Source organism: Centroberyx gerrardi, chromosome 19 (assembly GCF_048128805.1).
Source record: "Centroberyx gerrardi isolate f3 chromosome 19, fCenGer3.hap1.cur.20231027, whole genome shotgun sequence".
Taxonomy (NCBI): domain Eukaryota; kingdom Metazoa; phylum Chordata; class Actinopteri; order Beryciformes; family Berycidae; genus Centroberyx; species Centroberyx gerrardi.
This window is the reverse complement of record NC_136015.1, coordinates 11,431,501-11,437,500: the sequence shown is the minus strand read 5'-3', so window position 1 is coordinate 11,437,500 and position 6,000 is coordinate 11,431,501.

Below are 6,000 nucleotides of genomic sequence, written 5' to 3'. Positions count from 1 at the left end.
AATGTGTCTGTCAGAAACCAGCTGTGGGAAACAGGCCATAATAACAGACTTCATATACCACTCCATCCGCTGTTATTCATCATGATAACCACTAGCCTACATCAGGCCCCATATGCTAGAGAACAAATAATGCCACTTAATACCTACAGAATAAAGGTTCTTCCACTGATCCTTGTAGGAGAACCTGTATAGGTGCAAAGTTGGGCCATTTTTTTCCAAAGCTTTGCGGAAGTTTTGCGTTAAAAAAGAGTCCTAGATACATTTTTAAAGCAAAGAACTGAAGAGTTAATTTCCAAAACGCTACATATCCATTTTGGAAAAAGAAAAAAAATCCTTACCTTATTTTCATCATTCAATATATCTAAAATAACATCAATCCAGTCTGTTGAAGTGTTATTTTGTTCACCAATAACTTGAGTTAGCTACTACCTTAAAAGTGCCATTACTGTTATGTCTTAACTTTTTGCTATTAAATATTTTGTTAGAGTAGGTGTCACTTTTTTCCAAATGTATCTCAATTTGGAATGAAACTGATCAACTTTCAAGGTCTTATCACTTTTCTGCAGGTCTGTTGCCATGGGAATGAGCGCAAATAGCAATGATGGCTAATGATGGTGGTAAAAGAATAAGAGGCAAGTGAGAGAGAAAACGAAGAGAGACAGAGAGAGGGGAGGAGAAGGAGGAGGAGGAGGTTGGGAATAAATGTGTGTGATCAGAAGATGCCTGATCTTCTGCAAACCACAACCTGTCATCGCTCACCAGGAAAAAATTCAATACGGGTGAGAGAACGGACTTCATAGTGACAGGAGGTGAGGAAAAAGGCAAGGATGCTAGGCTAGGACACATACTTTGAAATAATATCAATAATATCAAATAAGATTATGTCACATGCACCACCGAGATTTTTGTTGTTAGATGTGATTCAATAGAGAACTTTATTACTGACTATACTCTAGATGTTCCTCATCTTGGTGCAGACCCTGTGGAACCTCCTCAAGGGCCCTTGGTAGGTCCCCCGACCTCATTTTGGGAACCACTGTTTTACTAGAAGACTAGATTAGACACTGTCAAACAAGACAGTAGCAGCTATGGTAAATCAACACAGAACAGCAGGAGTGGATAAAAGCAATTGATCTGCAATCAACACACACACACACACACACACACACACACACACACACACACACTCCCTTTGGAACATCTCAGATAAAGCCACCTCACAAACGTCAACAGCATTTGAGGAAATCAATGAAGACTCCTCCCTCAGACGCATCTCATTAATATCCCGGCACACAGAAAGGCTCTGGGGCGTAAATCACCAACTTTATTGACAGCAGTTAACGGAGACAAGACGAAAGTTGATGGAGGAGCAGAGAAACTCATAACGCAGCAGCTTCAGCGAAGACGCTTGTTAAAACGAGCAGTTTACGACACAAGTGTGTGTGTGTGTGTGTGTGCGTGAGAGAGAGAGAGAGAGAGAGAGAGAGAGAGAGAGAGAGAGTATTTCTTGGATTTGAGATACTAATCACAGTCTCATTCTCTCTCCCCCTGCATAATTCTCTCTCTCCCCTCTATAAATCTCTCTCCTCTCTCCACCTCTTCCTCTCTTTGAGAGGGGCGAGACAGCAGATGTGTTGGCAGGTTAAATGACCTCTGTGATGTATGTCTTAAAGAAGCCCAGGCATCCATCAACCCTAACCTGTGTGTGTGTGTGTGTGTGTGTGAGAGAGAGAGAGAGAGAGAGAGAGAAAGAGAGACTACTCATAAACCGCAATTTCAATTCACCTTCAGCCCTAGCTAGTTCCTAACACACTCTCTCTCTCTCTCTTTCTCTCTCTCTCTCTCTCTCTCTCACACACACACACACACACACACACACACAGACAGCAGAGGCCTCTGCACACTCGTCCTTCCTCACTGGCTTCCTCTCTCTTTCTCTCCTCGCCCCTGAATCCCTCACCCCTCCTCACCTCTCCTCTCCCCTCTCATTTCATGAATGAGTGTGTCTATATGTAGATGTGCTGTATACATGAATGTGAATGAAGGGCTTCAACAGTGTAATTACATCGCCCAGGATTCCCTCATTCTGCTGGATAGACTGATGAGAGCTGCCCTTTGTGACCCCTTTGTGTGTGTGTGTGTGTGTATGTGTGTGTGTGTGAGATAGAGAGAGAGAGAGAGAGAGAGACAGAGGGAGAGAGAACTTGCTTGAAAGTGTGTGATAGAGCGACAGAGAGAGATAGACAGAGAGAAAGAGCGAGTGTGTGTGCATGTGTGCGTGAGACAGTTATAGAGGGAGAGAGAGAGAGAGAGAGATAGACAGAGAGAGAAAGAGCAAGTGTGTGTGTGTGCATACGTGTGCGTGAGACAGAGAGAGACAGAGAGAGAGAGAGAGAGAGAGAGAGAGAGGGAGGGAGGGAGAGATTCGGTGCTCGTCGATCAATGATAGCAAATGTGGATGAAAAGAGATCTTGTAAGTGGTTGAAGTTTTGCGACGTGAACGTTTTCATCACAGCAAACCGAACACGTTTCCCCGACTCTGCTGCCACAGTCGTCCATCAGCCGGGCGCTGACAGACAGCGGACATGCCCTCTCCTCTCCTCCTCTCCTCTCCTCCTCTCCTCTCCTCTCCTCACAGTAATTACAGGAAGCCAGAGGAGGAGCAGCTCCAGGCAGATCCTGGCACACGGCTCACCTGGATGACTTCTCCCACTCTCGTAAAACAAGTTCAATTTGTTTTAGCCGTTGAGATACACTCTGCGGATTGACTTTTCGCCCAAGTGCTGCGGGCGTCGAGAGGCAAATTCAGGTCAGTCAGTCAGAGGTGAAACACTTCACTCCTCTGTACAAATGGACAGTGATGTAGTAAATAAAAAACTATGAGCTCCGGTCGGTGATCATCATGAGGCAAACAACCACCAATATAAACAAAATCAGTTATACTTTCAGAAAAACATTAATATATGCTTTTCTTTCCTTTGAAGACTTTAGTTTTATATAACTTACATACAGTTTACACTACTTTCTAAGATGTATATTATGAATTTAGGTCCTAAAGTTTTATGTCAGTCTACAAAGGTGGGAAAACTCTATTACTGCAAATAAAAACAAATAGGTAAACTGGGGTTAGGTGGGTTTACCCTCCACTACACCTCTGCCTGTGGCCATCAAACTTCATTTACATTTTACAATTACAATTTAGGCCTTTAGCTGAAGACTTACAATACAGTACAACAATAGAATAAACTTTCCTGTAACCAAAGAATGATTATGGAAAGGAGAAGTGCTGGGAAAAGAAACAGAAGAAGAGCTAAGGAGAGAGATGGCAGGGATTTTTTTTTCCGCCAGATATACAGCACATGGGAAAATCATTTTCTACTAATCATGTTGGTTGTTTATTGAGCAGCGTCAAAATAATGACAGGAAATACATGTTCTATTATTGTGGAATTTTAACTTTAGCCATGAATCCTCACACCTTAGCTGCAAATCTTCTCACAACTTCAACAATCCTCAAATTTTCAGAAGCAACTCATCACCACAAATGTGCCGTGGGACTGTAGAGAATTTGTTTTTTTTTGTTTTTTTACAGAAAATGTTTAAATTACCTCGCGGTGGTAATGAATATTTTTCGTGTCATGTTTAGCAGCGCTAGTCTTTTGACTCCGTGATTCTCCCGCTAATTGTCTCAGCAGGGCAGCTGACCAAGATGGCGGCCCTGCCCTCTGGATCACTGTGACTACACTCCACCAACAAAGAAAGAAATGAGGAAAACACCAGGGAGAAATAAAATACTTCACCCATCCCTCTCCCCGCTGAAGTGTCAGGTCTTTATTTCACTCCTTTCTCTCCGCTTTTCTTTCTCAGTGCCAAGAAAGTGATTGGAAAGCACACGACGATCTTTTTTTGTTGACGTTCGATGGCGCGTGATAATGCGGTCATTATAGCCACTAAAGGAACAGGTTGGGGCTCAGACAGGGTTTCATTGGGGGCCTTTAAAACACACACACACACACACACGTACAAACACACACACACACACACACACACACACACTGGCAGTGTGGGAAAAGAATGCTTCTAAAGGAGGGACATCTGTTCGGCTGGCTCGTGAGGAAGGCGATCAGGTTAAACGGAAGATGGCCTACTGTAAACTCCACCTGTGAACACGGGATGCCCGAGGCTGTGGGGGGATGCAGGGGCCAGCGTGGGAGCCTGTGATTTTAGCAGGCTTATCAGGAGGTGTACAGTATAGTGTAAGCGCCTCCCAAACTCTCTTATGTCAGCGTGACACCGAAATAAATCCACATTAGACCACCGACTCCCATTTGATAAGATTTTGTCCCGAGGAACCCCCATTTGAAAAGATTTTAAAAATTGCAGCACTCATTATTATGGGTGGGTGATAACTAAAGTGGGGACAGTGATGATCAAAACAGTCATCCTTATAGTGTCATTGTGTTAACTTCTCAGAAAATAAATATATAATAGTGAAATTAAATTATTTCTTATTTTGCTAGGGACTCACTGGAACCCTGGAGGTCCCAAGACCGTGCTTGGGAACCACTGCATTACTGGAGAAAAGGGCCTGTTCTCTGTTTTCGTCTACCTATCACAGGTGTTCATAATGATATGAAGCTTAATGGTGAAACAAAAATCAAACACCAAATGAACCAAGCTGCCCCCATATACTTCTGAATATGTTTAGAGATATGTTTCAAAATATGCAAAATAGACCCAAAAATGCAGATTTCATTGTAAATATATTTTGGACTGTGGAAGTACATTTTATGCAATACAGCCTATCTGCAATATATCTGCAAGTAGGCTATATCCAAAATACATTTTGGCCACTCAGAGTATTTCAAATGGATGTTGGACACCTGTACACACATACATTCTTACCCAATTTTTATATATTTTGGAACATATGGCCAAAAATATTCTTAAGTGCGCTATATGTGAAATGTAAGCTCACTGACGCCGAGTGAACCGCTTGTCCTCGCGCAGCATCACCGAAATTAATCTCGTGCACTATCAATCACCGCGTGCAAAGCGTGGGAGGAGGGAGGAGGGGGGTGTTGAGTGGATGAGGAATTTGATTAACTTTTCTCTCTATGTCCGGCTGGCATAGAGCAGGAAAGATGAAGAAAGGGCAGGGAAGCAGTTAATACCAAACAAATGAAATGGTTTAAATCCTGCTGTTTTATTAAATTTGAAATTCAAATGAAATGCTCCCTCTGCGCTGTGGATGCTCATATATTGAGAGGCTAAGGAGTTATTTCCAGGGTGTGCGTCATCATATTGGTTAACCATCTGGTATAGCCTATTGTTAACAAGTAGGCCTATAACCTGTCTATTCCTACACATTAAATGTATAAAAGTTTTGTTCACGTTGTCGAAGGTCCCTTGTGATGTCGGCCAAATATTTAGGCCTACAAAAGAAATGATTTATGAGATGGAGAAAAAAACAGTAGATATTCTTTTAAAAGCCAACATTCGTTTGGTGTTGAATGAGAAGAAATTGCGGAGGCAGTGGTGGTGTCCTCCCCCTCCCTCCCCCGGGGCTGACCGGATACGCCCCTGGGACAGGACGGGCCGGACCGGGGCCGGCCTCTCATTCATCTGCCTCTCCCTCAGCACGGCTTCACAACATCAATAAAAACAACACGTTTAGACTCCAGCCTGCTGTAACCAAGGCTACTCTGTCTGACAGGCCTACATCTATTCAAGTGTTTGGGTTTTATTATAGCCTATTGAAACAGTTTAAAACTTTTTAAACATTTAAAAACTCACCCTTTTTACTTGTCTTTAGGCCTGTGTTCATAGCCTACATTTAATTACTGCCTAATAAAACGGATAGCTCCGATCCTCCGTTCTGATTGGCTGAGTCACGTTCGAAGCTGTTGTGTGTGGTGTAAATACCAGATAAACTCACCCGGACCGCAGAACAGCTGATTGAAATATTAATGCGCCGAACGAAAAATCACCCCCTGTCTGT